This window comes from Trachemys scripta, chromosome 10, assembly GCF_013100865.1.
Source record: "Trachemys scripta elegans isolate TJP31775 chromosome 10, CAS_Tse_1.0, whole genome shotgun sequence".
NCBI lineage: Eukaryota > Metazoa > Chordata > Testudines > Emydidae > Trachemys > Trachemys scripta.
Window position 1 is genome coordinate 39192012 of NC_048307.1, and position 17010 is coordinate 39209021.

The following is a 17010-nucleotide window of genomic DNA, read 5'->3' on the forward strand; positions in this document are numbered from 1 at the left end:
AATCTGGCCCATTCACTTTGCTGCAGTTACTCCAGATTTACACCAGTGGGGGTGGAAGCAGAATCTGCCCCCAGGGAGTGATTTCTCTTCTTTCCTCCTGCAAATTGTTCATTTCATGCATCCTTCATTGTTGTCCAGAAGGGGGTTCTGTCTGGGCTGATGAGGAGCTTCAGGCAAGTTTCCAGGCCTCATTGACTTCTATTCTCCCTTCTGCCCATTTGCACTCTTCGCTGGCTTGGAAGAAACTTTGGGCCATACGAAACACTGGGGCTTGAAGGATTAGAAAGAGTGAGGGGAATGAATCTGAGTAAGTGATGTCCATTTCCAGGATGCAAAGGTGAATACTCACAGGACAGCTGGGCCTAGCTGGCTGAGAAAGGAATAGCAGCACTGATATATATGAATGGAGGATATCCAGAAGGATTAAGAAAGACAGGAACAAAAGCACTGTGCTGCTCAGAAGCATTTAAAAAACTATGGCTCCCAACATTTCAGGGAGTTTTGCATGGGCTCAAGGGTCCATCCATACAGAGCTCCTTATAGGATTGTATCCTATGCAGAGGAATCACTTCACTCACCACTGAAATGCAGCCACTTCTAGTGTGGACGCAGCAGCTGTTCAGCAACGCACAGCAGCACTGCACAACAGTTGAAGGCAAGGAGTGAAGACCGTGCATCCACCTGAAACTTCAGGGTAGAATTTAGGGAGCAGAATGTAATTACCCTGATTTCAAATTGGACACTGGACAGCATTTGAACAAAGTGCAGTGGAATGGAATCTGTAATAGTCACAGAGGGATGAGGAGCTCATAAGAGATGGCACCTCTAACTCTACAGAGCTGCCTAATGTCCTGGATACCTCAAGATTACTGCTCGCACAGCAGGTGGCTTTCCCTGAGGCCTGACCTTTGTGGCCATTAGAGCACTGTGCCTCCTACACCTTCACCTTTAAAAGATTGGTGTGTGTTGATTCCAACACTACTGATAAAGACTTTTTTCCAAAGGAGAGACAGATGATGTTCTCTGGAGCTAAGGGGGAAATCTTGTCCTTTGGAATCCAATGGGAGTTTTGCAGCTGGCATAATTTATACCGGGATTTTTGCGCAGGGTGACTGAAATAGAGTTATTTCATGGAAGTGGGGTTTGCAATGATCTCTTATCCCTACCTCCTAGAATATTTTGACTGACTTTGTAAGTGCATTATTTATCACTGGATAATAGTGATACAGGTTGGAACAATTGGCAAACTCTGCCCACAGCTGCAATGGCGCCCTTATCCTGTTTTTGGATCCATGTGTATGGACCCTTGCACCTCTGTGGGGCCCTGTTGACTTCACTGGGACATTGTCTGCATGAATCTGATTGTAGGATCAGGACTGTAGATGCCGTGCAAAGGAATGGTCTGATTTTACCCACTGTGGGCAATCTCATTGGCTTCAGCACTGTGCCCACTAATGTTTGTGGGACAGGACCCTAGAGCTGTGTTGTACACACCACTCACACCAGAGAATTAGACAGTAAGGATGAAATTCAGTGCTCAGCTGCACTAATGCAACTCTGCTGAGCCAGCTGCTGATCTCCGTGTTCTTTGTTTTTATGTTCTGTGTTTTTGTACCTGACATCAGTAGAGCTCTTCTGGATTTACACCTGGATTTACACTTGAGATTGAATCCCGAGGGTTCCCGAATGCTCGCACCAGAGTTCAGACATAGTCCTAGCCGGTATTTCCCCTTGTTCTTGTCATGTATATCAATAAAACAGGACCAAGTGGTTTCATAGCCCTAAGCTCTCTTGGTAAGGTGGGAGGTAATTTTCTGTGAATTGGCTGGTCACTCAGACCAGCATTGCATCTTGCAATATTACGAGGCCTTTTAGCTCTTCTCCAGTTCTCGACAGTTAATCTATTTACAATCATGCTGGATTTCCGTTAGAACCTCTTGTGTGGCTCATTAACATTTCATAGGTCTTCCTTTTAATGGGGATGCATCACATATACTAAATATTGCTACAGTGGAATTGTTTGCATTTCAAATGGCCTATTCAATTGCCTATCGCGGGCCAGCTTGCAAAGCTGACCTGCTTCCACATGTCTAAATTAATTTTTTTTTTTAAATTAATGGAGATATCCCATCTCTTAGAACTGGAAGGGACCTTGAAAGGTCATCGAGTCCAGCCCCCTGCCTTCACTTAGCAGGACCAAGATGTCTGTTTCATCTGGCTCTGTGCCAACAGGCTGGAGCCTTCTCAGGTAGGGAAAGTTGGTTAAGGGAAGAAATCTGAGGCCTTAGGTAGCGTGGGATCTGTGCTGCATGTATGTTCCCCTGATATAGACACATCCCTGCATCACAGTGACCAGTTGTTATTTAATTACAGGCATTTCTGTGGTGGTCCTCACTGTAATGTCTAAGCACTTCACAGGAATGAGTGACTGAATCTCCACAATGTCCCTGCCACATAGGGCAGTATTATTCTCCCTTCTGTGTCCCTACAGCTGGGAAAGCTGAGGCACTAAAAAGTTAAATAACGTGTTCAAGCTCATAGCTTGTGCCAGCACTGTGACTGGAACCCAGATCTCTTCAGTCTCAGTCTGCTGCCTTAATCACAAAAGCAAACCAATGTCCTCTCTTGCTGAGCATAGACCCAAACTGCCTTTTGAGACTGCTTAAGGCCAATCAGCCAGTAGGTTTCACTGTGGAGGAACACAAGGCTGATCCTTGGATGAACGTCAGCAATTCTTCTTCTCAGTTCAGTCGTCTCTGAAAAGAAAGACAGAGAGTTTGGTTTTCCTCCTTGGCCTGCCCCCGTGAGGTGCTGAGTATTGCCTGCAATAACATGTGGGTGCTCAGCACCTCTCAAGCTGAGCAAATAGTCACATGCCTGCAGCCAGATCAATGTTGGTGCAGCTGCACAAGTAGCAGAGAACAGAGGCCAGGATTTCACATCAATCATGCTGATCGGCAAGACATGGTGCTGTCTTTGGGACATCAGAACTGCCCTACAGCCACCGTTAGAATGATTTGCCCTTGCCATCCTGTGTGGTTTCTTCGCCACCTCCCCAGCCTCGGGGTTTAAGGTAGGATAGTGGTTTCCTTTGTGGGATTGTCAGGGAAGTGAGCAGTTTTGCAGCAATGATGCAGTGAACATAAACAAGAGGCAAATCTATGCTCTGCCAGGTGTGTAAAACCTGAGTCGGGAAGCAGAAAAGTGGTGCTTCTGTAGTGCTACTGCTCCACTGTGGTTCAGACTCTGGACACTGAGGGCTGTGTCTGTGTATCTGTGTTTCAGGGCTGCATGCTGTTTTCCCCTGGGGTGCTCCTCTGGAAATCTGTTGCACCTCCCCTATTGTATTTCCCTTTGAGGAAGATTTAGATCAGATCCTTTAACCAGGTCACTTTCTTTCCTGCCTCAGGCTTTGTGTGTTACCAGGACAGTGTCCCTACCTCAGCCCCAAAACTGGCATGCCAGGACCAGGAACTGAACTTGGCTCTCCCACTTTGCTGCTGAAGTATGACCACTAGGCTGACTATGTGTCTGTGTGCGTCTATGGGCCCAATCTTGCAGACTCTGACTTGCGTGCTTAGTTCAACATGTGGGAGTTGGCGCTACATGCAGGAGGAAAGGTTTGCAGGATTGGGATCTGCGTTCCTTATGGGTCCGTGTTAACGTGTGTTTGTGTTTGGGTGTTCCTGTACGTTTATGTGTGTACAAAAAGCGCTGGTTCTGAATGGTGCAGAAATCTGGTAGGAGCAGCTGTTTCCATGAGACTACAGCCAAGATGATAGAAATCTCTGCAGGTGAGCTAACCTAGTGAGATCTCCATCAGACAAGAGGCTGGAAACTGCCAACACCAATTGCTTTTATTATGATTAGTGTATCGCCTATAGGCCCCAACCAAGATCAGGACCCCATTGTGCTAGGCACTGTACAGACACACCTAGTAAGAGAGAGTCCCTGCCCCAAACAACTGACAGCCTAAATAGAAAAGACAGACAAAGTGTGGGAGGGGAAATTGAGGCACAAGCAGGTGAAATGACTTGCCCAAGGTCACCAGCAAGTCAGCGGCAGATCTGGGTTACTCTCGAGAGATCATTTCTGCCATTCAGGGCCAAAATCTGCAGCTTGTGGGAGTTCATGGCTACCATCCTGAACTTTGCTTTAACCTCAGGCCTGAAACCTGAACCCCAGCTAGCCTGATCCTGATTTGAACAGCAACTCCAAAGCCCCTCTTCAGAGGGTGAAGGGGCATTTGTCTGCCTGTATCACAAACCTTGTTTGCCTCAGTTATGGTGACTTGCATGCTTCTGTGTATGGGTGTGGTCTCTGGGCCAGTGCCTCCAGTCAGTGAACATTGGCATAATCCCATTGGCTTCAATGGAGAGTCCTCAATTTACACTAGCTGAGGATCTGACCCCCTCTCTGGATTTTTCCAGGCAGTTGTGTTTGTGTGATCTAAATGTGGAACTCATTCCTGATGCAGGGATGGAGTGCAAACAATCAGCACAATGGGCTGAATGCATCCTGACCCTAGTGTGTCTCCAGCTGCATCTGGGATGACCTTGGCCCACTGTGACCACACTTCCTGCAGGAGCAGAATCTGTGGAGCCCTGGGAGCTTGCTGTGTCTATCTCCAGGAAGCCTCCCAGGTCTGCAAGGGCCCGTTGCACTGGAAAGTATGGTACCAGGGAAACAAGGTCATCTTCAAGCAAAGCAAAGTAGAGAGAGAGGGGGACAGAAACAGGGAATGGAGAGGCTGGGGGGACTGTATAGACAGAGAGAGTAAGTGGGGGGGGGTGAGTGAGAGAGAGGGATGTTTCTATTTTAAGACCTCTGGTCTATTCTCCACCCCTCCCCCACACAACACATTACATGCCTGCCAGATTGAGAAACCTGACCTGCCTTTTAAATAATCAAGAAGGGAGCAAGGCAGCCAGGCCTCTGCAGGGCTGGGGAAGGCGCGGGAGGCTGGTTTCAGTGGCAGCTGGGGTGGGGAACCTTTAATGAGTGACCCTGGCTTGAGTGTGAGGGGGGTTGCCCCCATGCTTGCTGACCGTTCCCTTCCCCCGAGTTTAGTAGGGACACTGGCTGAGTGGCACGTATGCCCATGAACGCTTGTGGGGTGAGGGAGTTGCCATGCTCAGAGTGTTAAGGGACAGCTAGTGGGGTTCGGAGCTCCAGCTGTGGCCTTGCTAATCCTCTGAGTCTGGGGAAGTTTTCTGTCCCTTGGGCAACAGATCAGGAGAGTGGTCCATGAAGGCCCCCAGCCTATGAGCACAGACGACCACTGGAGCATGTGGGAGTGAGGGCATTTGCTTCCCTTCCCAATGCCCGGGGTAGGAATTCAGCTGGTTCTCCCATCTGCCTGACTTGAAAGCTTATCTGTAGCTGGACCCGGATGGCCTGAAAAGCTAGCTAGCAGGTGTGTTACTCAGCCTGATGGTCATACCCACTGGCTGGGTGGCAGGAATGTGGATCGAGGGTGAAAGGCACAGCTGGGCACGTCATGCCAATGACAACCCAGAAGGACTCATCGGGAGCACCAATATCTCATACATTTCATGTGAGTCACAACAGCTCAGCTACTCGCCACTAACCCTGCTATGTACGGGAGCTCGTGACAAGCTGCCTGTTTCATTACCCGGGGAAGGGTTACATTGAAACCACAGTGCTGGTGCCCCGAAAGGAAAGAGGGGAGTACCAGGTGCTTTGAGTCCAAAACCAAATATTCAGAGTTAAAATATCTATCTATCTATCTATCTATCTATCACCTTAGTTTTCTCCTATCTAGCTGTTTTGTCTTTTTGCAAATGCAAGTCCGTATGATTGACCTCAAGAGGGCAATAAAGGAAGTGGGGGGGAAGCCAATAAAAATCCTAATCCTGGATGTTTCCCTCAGTGAATGGTTGTAATCTCTGAGGCTCCTAGCTGGGGCGGGGGGGGGGGGGGGGGGGGGGGAGAGAAGGAGGGAGACTAGCCAGCCTGCAGTCATGCATTAATGATAATAATGGCTGTGTCTCTTTAACTGGGTTTGGTCTACGACACTCTGTGTGTGTGTGTGTGTGTGTGTGTGTGCACGCATGCCAGCGAGTGCGTGTGAGACAGCTTGCATCTTTCAGATCGTGCTCTCTGGATACCAGCTCCGGGTTTGTTGGGGAGGAGGGGAAGTGTATTTCAGTCCCCTGAGATTGCTGTCTTGCTTGCTTGCTTTTTTTTTTTTGGTGGGACAAATTCTCTCCCACCCTTATTTTGCAAAACATCAGAGTGGCGGATTCTTCTCTGAAAGACTTGATCTAACGACGCTGTGTGGGAGGATCTAGCTCCCCGGTCCTGTGTCTGACCCCGGCTGGGGGCTGGTGTAGATCAGAGTGGGTGATTTGTTCTGTTTCTTCTCCTGATGCTGTTCTGCACATGAAAGGAGGAGCAGCTCCCGAGGAGGCATGGCATGAGCTGGAAGCAGCCGCTGGAGGTAAGGGCTGTATCTCGCTGCAGATCCTTTGGCACACAAAGCTCCCTATGTCAGTTTGTATTGATGTCCCTAGGAAAACATCCCACCCAGAGGGATGCGGCTCGGTGCTACAATGAGAAACAGGGAAGATACAATTATAGCCTTCCTTGATGATCATTGCCTCATAGAGCTTGGGTTCTATAATGGCAGGCAAGCATCACCTTTCTAGTAGAACTAGGCTCCATTCATTTCCATCCAATACACTGCTCTTTGCTGTGCCCCGTGCTGCTTCTCTGACTGGCTGGGGGAAATGCTTTGGTGTCAGCCTCTTTTTTCTCTGCATTGAATAGAAATGGTGGAAGCTGAATTCCCAGATGCCAGTGGTTTGCGGTTGATTTATTTATTTATTTGTTCACTCCATAGACCTGAGGCCGATGCTGTGATTCGTGTGGTTGGCAATGTGCTGAATGCTTCACTTTCTCAGCCCCCCGAGACCATTTGGGTTAGCATCCTTTGGGGTGGAGTAGATGGCTGGGCCAGTGGCTCAGAGCATGCTAGTGGGCATTCCCAGCTGAGGGGGTTTCTCTTGCTCCTCAGCACTGTTCAGGATCATTGTCCATTGTGCTGTTCCCTTCGGCCATGCTCTGGCTGTGAATTGCTCAAGCCAGTGAACCAGAGAGAGTGGCAGCGAATCAACCTCCTGGCTGGCTGTTATGGACCCCACTACCTCACCCTGCCCACTGGTGTCAGGGAGGAGGTGTGGGAGGTGTTATGGCCAAAGAGAAATCTGGGCCCAGAGGGAAGGCTGGGGCATTGCTGCTGGCTTTAGGCTGGAGGCCGGCTGGCTTGTGTGACTCCTGTAGGTGGAACGGGCTGTCAGGCCATAGAAATTTTAGGAAGTCTGTGCAGCTGGCCCATTGAAGCACCAGAAAGTTTTGATTGTGGGGAGGGGGCGCTGGAACAAACTCTGCGGAGGAGTGTAAGAGCAGAGAGATTGCTCAGGGACTCAGCCCCCTGCCTGGCTGTCGCACACTGAGTCAGAGGCTCGTCAGAGGCAGCATGGGAAGATGGAACCTTTCATAGAATATGAGGTTGGAAGGGACATCAGGAGGTCATCTAGTCAACCCCCTGCTCAAAGCAGGACCAATTCCCAACTAAATCATCCCAGCCAGGGCTTTATCAAGCCTGACCTTAAAAACCTCCAAGGAAGGAGATTCCACCACCTCCCTAGGTAACCCATTCCAGTGCTTCACCACCCTCCTACTGAAAAAGTTTTTCCTAATATCCAACCTAAACCTCCCCCACTGCAACTTGAGACCATTACTCCTTGTTCTGTCATTTGGTACCACTGAGAACAGTCTAGATCCATACTCTTTGGAACCCCCTTTCAGGTAGTTGAAAGCAGCTATCAAATCCCCCCTCATTCTTCTCTTCTGCAGACTAAACAATCCCAGTTCCCTCAGCCTCTCCTCATAAGCTCCAGCCCCCTAATCATTTTTGTTGCCTTCCGCTGGACTCTTTCCAATTTTTCCACATCCTTCTTGTAGTGTAGGGCCCAAAACTGGACACAGTACTCCAGATGAGGCCTCACCAATGTCGAATAGAGGGGAATGATCACGTCCCTCGATCTGCTTGCAATGCCCCTACTTATACAAATGCCGTTAGCCTTCTTGGCTGCAGCAGGAGCTTTTGTGCCACTGGCCTGGGCATAACTTTTCACACTGAAAGGGTAGTGGAGAGAGAGAGAGAAAGACATAAGAACGGCCATATTGAATCAGACCAAAGGTCCATCTAGCCCAGTATCCTGTCTTCCGACAGTGGCCAATGCCAGGTGATTCAGAGGGAATGAACACAACAGCTAATCATCAAGTGATCCATCCCCTGTTGCCCATTCCCAGCGTCTGGCCAACAGAGGATCCTGGCTAATAGCCATTGATGGACATATCCTCCATGAATTTATTTAGTTCTTTTTTGAACCCTGTTATAGTCTTAGCCTTCACAACATCCTTTGGCAAAGAGTTCCACAGGTTGACTTTCATCCCCACGGCTCAAAGCCTGAGCCAGCCTTTCTTACTAATTCATCTCTGGACCCTTCCTGTGAGTGCAGGTGGTTACTGCAGATTCATCCCATTCAAGGTGCTGGGTTTAACCCCCACAGGTGTCCCAGTGGCTTGGCCTTCCCACCCAGCTCCCCCATCCTCCCTCCTCTTGGAGAGCACATTGCTTTAGTTGCATAATTGCAGGCTAAGTGTAGGATAACTCCACTCTTGGTAACATCTGGGTGAGCCCAGTCAAACCCATGTAGTTGCAATTGGTGTACCTAAGAACAGGCCACTGTGTATGGAGGGGTGTAGTGGGGGGAACAGAGGTGATTTGGTAAAGCAGCAGCCTTTTCTGTAACCATCCTACTTCTATAGATCCAGGGCTGCTTACATTCAGTGTCATGTCTGCTGTATCTATTTGCTTAAGGCCATCATCCAGGACTGTGACATCAGGGACCCTTTCTTCTGGTCCTGACCTAAAGGGAAATCCACCTTCTGGGAGCTCAGGGCAGATGCTGAATAGAGCAGGAGCAGCTGAGGCATGGAAGGGAAGGCAGGGGGAAGGTAAAAGAGAGGGAAAGACGGAGGGAAGGTAACAGGAAGAGAGAGAGAGAGAATTCTGCTCTCTGGGATGATGTTCACATTGTCCCCAGCTGCCCTGAGTCCATGGTGTTTTCAGCCCTGTCATGCCCAGCTCTGCTGTCCCCACTGGAGCCCAACCCTGGACAGCAAAGGTGCAAACCCATTGAAAGGGTCAGGGCTGGAGAAGGAGGCAGGAGACTTGCAGACACATTGAAAGCAATGTCCGCAGGATGATGGGCAGTGCCAGCAGTGCCATTATAGGGGCATAGGAAAGTCCCTAAGGAAAATCAAACAGGGTATGCTGGGAGGTCAGGCAAAACAGCAACATTCTGTTAGGCCCAGGACTGGCTTGTGGGGCTGGGCATGTTTTTCTCAAGCAGGAGCACCAAGCCATTTATTCTTCAGTTTGTGCCTCTGATTCCCCTACTCCCTGTATATACATGATGTAATTGCAGGTTTCTCCACTTGGCTCTGACGCTAGAGGCAGAAACATTTGGATGCGTTGGGCTTATCTTCACTGCAACTTGAGTTATAACTCAAGTGTTGCCCCTACCTCTAGTCCTGTCCACACTCTAAACCCCTTCACTCAAGTGTGGTGATGGCTGGCCCATCAGGGGCTGTAGCTAAAGCTCATCAGCAGCTAACACGACCACTTTGCAATGTGGCTGCAGGCTAGTGCCCCTTGAGGAGTGCATGCCCTACAGTGCCTTCCCACAGCTTCCCTCCATGTGCCCAGAATGGACATGATTCCACAGAGCAAAGGACTAGGAGGCATGCCCCCAAACTCTTAGCACCACACATGTGAGTGCAGGGCCAGGGTGGAGAGTTAGTTTGTACTCGAGCTAGGGTAACTGGAGAGGGTAACTCCAGTGAACTCGGCAGTGCGACGTATCCTTTGGGAAGATCCCGCTAGGAAGGTTGTTGGACTCATACAGTGCTTTGCCCACATGGTTTGCACCCACTTTGATAAGCCCACACGTCTCTAGCCCTCTGTATGATGGTGTGTAAGTGCCCCACTCCTTCCCTGCTCTGACATGCACCTGACACAGTCCAGCTCCACAGCTGGTGTAAATCAGCCCACTGACTTCCACAGAGTGATACCAGTTTACACTAGTTGAGGATTGGGCCCAGAGAGTTTGAGCATGGAGAGCCTTGCACTTCATCTCAGGCAAATCATGCAAGGGACTAGCCACTTCTGCTTGGCTGAGTAAGAGCCAGGATGGGAGCTCTAGTCACACCAGCCCCTCATTGCCATGAACTTGAAGAATCACTTCTCTCCCACAGCTGGCTATGCTTGGAGCAGTAGAAAGAGCCAGGGTTGGGGCAGTGGGCTGAGAATAGTGCTGGGGGCCAGGAATTCCTGAGTTTGAGTTCCAGGCCAGCTACTGATTTGGTGTAGGACATCAGGCAAGTCACTTCATGATAATAATACCCTGCCCATTTCTAGTGTCTTCCCCCAGAGGATCTCAGAGCACTTTACAAACAGCAGCGAATCCACCTTCCTGTGATACTGATGAGTGCCACTGAGGCACTGAGAAGGGAGGTGACTTGGCCCAGGCACCAATGACAGAATCAAGAACTCAGATCCCCAGATCATTTCTTCTGTGCTTTAGCAGATTCCACACTGCGGAATTGGGGTGATGCTAGCTCCTTTCCGCCATGGGTGAGGATCAATCAGTTCATGCTTGTAAAGTCTTTGCATAACCTGAGAGCCCAAGTACTATTATTATTTGACTCTAATTGTTATCACCAACATCTTGGGTCGTCCCCCCTACCCACACACACACACACCGCCATGGGTGCACAGCTAGCTGTGCAACTTTCTGGTGAAATGTGCATGCAGGTGAGTTAGTGTCTCCCAGACACACACACACCCATCCACACCCTCAGTCCCTGGGGACACAGTGCATCTACCCGGCAAGGAGTGGAGTGAGCCTGAGAGCTTCTCAAATCAACAGGCAGCTCCAGCAGAGACAGCCTGATCTTTCCGTGCCATTCCAGGGACACACAAACACCCATGTGCTCTGCTGCACTTGGAGCCTGCCAGTGGAAAATCAGTGATGTTTGGGTCCTGCTGCACTCAGAGAGGGTGGCTCTGAGAGGTGGATTCTGCTGGACTCCAATGCTGGCATCTGAGTCCCAGGGATGTTTTCCCCTGCTGTGTAGATTCTGGGTTATGAATCCTGGTATTCTAATCCCTACCTTTGTGGGCCCTGCACTAGCAGATCCCATGCTTTCCATCGCTACACTGATGATTTTGCATTGTGCTCAAGGCTTGGCAGTTGAGTTGCCCAGGGCTTACATGCAGGAACTAGGTGGTGTGTTGGAGAGGATGAGGCAGTATTCCTTTTGGAACCAATGCAGACTCTGCCAGGGCACTGCTGGGGCAGGAGGAAATCTTAGGAACTGCAGCAGAACACTTTCTGCTGGCGAGAGGAAACAGACACTGACTGGAGGCTGCTTTGAGAGATCAGCTGATGCTCTTGTCATAGCTCAGGCTGCTGGCATTCTAGCTGCCATTGCAAGGCACTGGTGCTGCTGTGGGGAAGCTCTTGCTGCATCCCAGGACTGGACACTGCTGTGTGGAATCTCCTGCTGCTGACTTCCCAGCTGGGCACACAATGAGCTCTGCTGTGTGGCACTCAGAAGAACTAGCCAAGCTCCCATTCTCGGACTGTTGGTGTAAATCTTTGCTCACCCTCAAGGAGGGTGAGGGACATTGCTTTATAGTGGGTGGGAATTTTGTTAGCATCAATTTTTCATTATTTTACCTCACAGCTTTCCTCTGACAACTGGTCCCTTAGTAGTTTGATGGGGCCGAAATTTACCCCAACAGTAACTGAAGTCAGAGAAGTTACATCAGGGATGAATTTGGCCTCCTATCTCGAGATTGGCTTTGCTTTCCTTCAGCATCTTGGCCCTGTCGCCTCTGACTATAATCCCTGCTGTCTGACTGAGTCGTGGGAAACAATGCATCTTAGTGGGATTCTGTGCCAGGAGAAGGAAAGGGTCTGTGTGAGGGGCAGGGTGGACAGGCTGATTCTGCTTGGTGATGGTAAATTCACAGGAGTGTTGCATGTCTTTGTTCATTAGTGCCTGGGAAAGTGTGTCGAGTTCCACTAGAGGCAGGTGCTGTGTATGTGCAAAGTATTATTATAAAAGGCAAATATAAATTATTGCATGGAATCCACAAGGAGACAGAGAGGTAGGTTATACTTTGGTCCAATCAACCTTGTCAGTGTCCCTTTAAGACCTCTGATAGACTAATAAGCCATTTGCTTGCCTTATCCAAAGAAGTAATAGTAGAGGAAAAGACTGGTGCTGCAGCACCTAGAGGAATGTCAGAGGAGGGAAAGCCATAGGCATGGGTGTGAGTAACTCCCCAAGGTGTGAGGCAGTGGCGGATCAGGCTATGAAGATGCAGTGATTCCTATTAATCTCCGGAAGTTTTATTTACCTCTCTGTGGTTTGGGTATTTTGCTGAGCTGAACCAAATCAAGCCACATGGAGTAGCATATTGTAAGGCTTCAAAGAGTGCTCATGGCTGCCTGCTCTGACTCTGTCCTTTGATCAGGAGACCAGCTTGCTCCTGCCTATAGTAATGGAGCTTTTTGGTTCTAGTGCTGCCTGTGGATTTATCTATTCCTCCACCGCCCCTGGTGGGAGAAGAAATTGTTTGGTCTCCATGGGAAGTGAATGCAGCAGCCCCTGCTCTGCAAGTAGGCTCCAAGGAACTGGGAAATGCAGAATATGCTATTTCCGAGGTACCAGGTAGTTCCTATTGAGGCATTCAGAAACCTCAGTGATGGGCACAGTAGAAAATTGCCTGGCTGGTTGGAAGATAGGTAGATAGAGAGCTGAGAAGAGGGCCGGATCTGGCTAGTTTAGACTGTCAGTCTGATCAGTTAGCAGTGGGGTGACTCTTTGCAGGTTCTCCTAAAGCCTTTTTAATCACGTGACTTTTATGGGTGTCTGTGAGGAGGACCAGAAGCAAAGAAGTATTCATTCATGTAAATAATGCCAGGGCCAGAGAATTTCCCCCAACCCCCATGTGTGCATGCACCTTCCTCCCACTGCATGTATGCACACACACACAGTGCCTGTACCCGCTGCATGCATACATATACACATCCATCCCTACCCCTTATGCATGCATCCACCTGCATGCAAACACATAGAAACCACACCCTATCCCATCTCGCTCCTCCCCATGTACACACACTTTCATGGTGCAGAAACCCTTCCACAGTCTGTGCATACACCTCCATGCACACAGACACACCACCCCATACCTCCCTGTGTATATATACACACACTAGAGATGGAGCAAACCGGCAAAGTTCAGATCTGGATCTCCATTTACACAATGGTTAGGGGTCTGAGTTCACTGACAGACAGACTGAAAATCATGCAGGAAGATCAGGAGAGGGGATGAAGGACCAAGTGAACGACGCATAGGGAGTTAAGTGGCGTGAGGGTGGAGATGGGATAAGGGGATTTTTGGGGCTAGTTTCAGACCCTGTAGGAGTGGGTGTGACTCCACTGAAGTCAGTGTCATTCCACACACAGACACCAGGTCTACATTAGAGCTGGCAGAATTATTCACTTCAAGTACATTATCTGTCAAACATCACCTCTTTTTTCCTTGGGTCTTTGCAAATCATCAGCCAGATTTTCTTCATCATTCTTCAATAGCATTTGCCAACCATTTCGCATGGATGATTTCTGAGCCTTGCTACTCTCATTGTGCTGTTAGGGTCATGTGGTATCACCTCTGCTACCTGACTGGACATGTGGAATCTTTTTAAAAAGGAGAGTGAAGGATCTGAATGATGACTAATGGGTAGCGATTACTAATAACAAATACTCGTTTGCCCACGTATACTCCTGACCCACGTGAATCCCTTTGCTCCTATGAGCCATCCCTCAAGATGCAAGCGAGTCAGAACCCAGCTGGGCAGATCCACATGAACTTGGCTGGTGTTTCTGCAGCACTCCACCAGCACTGGCCAGCCTGATCTAATTGCTGGAAATTTCTCTCTGGATGCTCTGTCCTTTCTTAACAACCCCTATGGGGAGGGCTCCAAGGGCAGACTTGGGAAGCTGAGTTTTGACTTTACCACTGGGCTGCAGATTAAACCCTTGCTAGTTTCTGGAGTTGCCAGTCCCTCCTGGAGCCCTGGGGATTTGCAGAGGATTCTTCTCCACCATGGAGGAGTACAAGTTGCCTCTAATGAGCTGTTCTCCAGGAGGGAAGAGGATGGACTGAGAAGATCTGGGTGGCAGTCACTTGTCCGGTGAAACTACAAAAAAAATCCCCACGAATACAGATGGGGGAGAAGAAAGAGGCGGCTGAATGAATGGACCACTGGGCTTCCTTCTGGAGAGAAGGGGACTGTTTGGAATTACCTCCACTGGGGCACATGGGAAGCCAACTGCCTATGCCAAATTCTCTGCTGGTGCAAATGGGTGAAGCTCCAGAGCTATGGCTGTTTACACCAGCAGAGAATTTGTCCCTCCCCTGTGTTCAAGCCAATAGGCAAAACTCTTGTAGGAGGGTTTTTTAAACTGGAAAGAAAGGGTACTGGGGAAGGTCTTGAAAGAGGGATTACACCAGTCATGGAAACAGGGAGGATAGGACAGAATGGTTTATGGGCAGAAGATAAAGGGAAGGAACTGGACAATCAGTGTAGTCTCGCTCTTGAAGGTAGGATATCACATGATCCGAAATGTCCTCATCGCAACGCAAGAAGCATGGCAGACTTGCAGGGTGAGCTAGAGGTTTTGGTTAATATGGAAGATCACAGCCTAATGCAAGTGTGACTGACTGGCTGAGTGGTTACGGGGATGGGGATGGCTAGTTAATGTGGATGGCTATAATGATAGTGCATTTACAGATCCAAAGGATCCGAGAGTGAGAGAGACACTACACATGGAGCTCATTTCTTCCACTAGCAATGTGCGGTCCATCTGCAATGAAGCACAACTGTTTAACAGCACATTGCAATCCCATAAAACAGTTTAGGACAGGATGTGAAGTGGGGTTCCTTATTGAGTTGAGGGAGATTTTGTACCCTGGACCTCATTTTTCTATGCAGAGGACTGCACTGCTGTCAGCACAGTGCCCCAGCATCATGCTGGCATCACCATTGTTATGCCTATTTTACTGATAGGTAAACAGAGGCATTAAGTTGGTAAGTGACTTGTGCTGGGTCACCCAATGAGTCAGTTACTTAGAACCTAGGATTTCTGAGTCCCACTTCCTTGATCTAACTACTAGACCATGCTACCTCACACTGTAAGCTTAAGGCAGAAAACAGGGTAAGACTGTGGTGAACAAGAAACATGGATTATCTTTTAAAAAAACTCCCCTCAAATGAGCCATTTGATCCAGTTCGTCTGTGCATTGGGCAAGTGATTTGGGCATGAGAGCGGAGAAGGAACTGCCTTATTTCCAAGGCATGGATTGAGTTTGGAAGATTTGATTTTCTGGTCAGCCAAATTTCTGCAACTAGCTGTATGAGCTACCAGACATTTTCTGGCCATCATGCTTTGTCTGGGAATTGTCTACTTTTTATACCCAGCACTCTGAGTCTTGTCAGCTGCCTCTATTATGGTCAGGGATCCGTCTTGCCGTGCCATTCCCATGGTGGTCTGCAGGGTGCAAAGTGCAATGCAGGCTAAATAGTCCCCAGTGCAAAAATCAGCGTGTCTGTAGGAGGTCTCCAGACAGCTGGTTAGCAGATGGCTTTACAGCAGTGGATGCTGAGCCCCAGTACCAGAACAGAGACCCCTGAACTCATAGGACATTCCACTCTGGATTTGGCAGCTTGCTATTATTTGTACAATAGGCCCAACCTGGACCTTTATATCCAGAATGCTCTGGAACATTGGGAAGAAGGTTCAGATTCAGACCTGATTCTGGTTTCAAACTTGGCATCTCAGCTCCACCATCCACTGAAAATATTGGGTGTGTTAAACACTTGGACCCAGATCCTCAGCTGATGTAAAATCAGTACAGCTGCACTAAAGTCAATTGAACTATGTGATTAGCACCAGCGGAGGAGCTAGCCCTTTGTGAGTCTTTGATACTGTGATTCTTACTAAGTTTTTGACAGGGTTACTATGCTAGTGGGTGGGGGAAGCTGTACATATGATATGCCTTGATTTTAGGAACATTTTTGACACAGTCCCACATGACATTCTCCTAAACAAACTAGGGAAATTTGGGCTAGATTAAATTACTATAAGGTGGGTGCACAACTAGTTGAAAGACCATACTCAAAGAATAATTATCAATGGTTTGCTCTCAAACTTGGGGGATGTATCTAGTGGGGTCCCACAAAGGTCAATCCTGGGTCTGCTACTATTCAATATTTTCATAAATGATTTGGATAATGGAGTGGAGAGCATGCTTATAAAATTTCCAGATGACACCAGGCTGGGAGAGGTTGCAAGCACTTTGAAGGACAGGATTAGAATTCAAAATGAACTTGACAATTGGAGAATTGGCCTGAAATCAATAAATAAATTCAGTAAAAACAAATGCAAAGTACTATACTTCGGATGGAAAAATCAAATAAATGCACAAATACAAAAATGGGAAATAACTGTGTAGGTGATAAAAGAACAAGAGTATTTGTGGCACCTTAGAGACTAACAAATTTATTAGAGTATAAGCTTTCATGGACTACAGCCCACTTCTTCGGATGCATACAGAGTGGAATAAATATTGAGGAGATATATATACACACATACAGAGAGCATAAACAGATGGGAATTGTCTTACCAACTCTGAGAGGCCAATTAAGTAAGAGAAAAAAAACTTTTGAAGTGATAATCAAGATAGCCCAGTACAGATAGTTTGATAAGAAGTGTGAGAATACTTACAAGGGGAGATAGATTCAATGTTTGTAATGGCTCAGCCATTCCCAGTCCTTATTC

At 48.4% G+C, this 17010-nt stretch overlaps 1 protein-coding gene across 1 annotated transcript in view; it reads left to right on the forward strand.

Annotated features, from left to right (window-relative positions):
• The first annotated feature begins 6007 nt into the window (after positions 1-6007).
• The window catches only part of FBXL16 (F-box and leucine rich repeat protein 16), an 81604-nt gene continuing 70601 nt past the window's right edge, over positions 6008-17010 (forward strand). The window contains exon 1 of the mRNA XM_034783713.1: positions 6008-6463. The gene's annotated coding sequence lies outside the window, so the exon portion shown is untranslated. The remainder of the gene's footprint in view (positions 6464-17010) is intronic.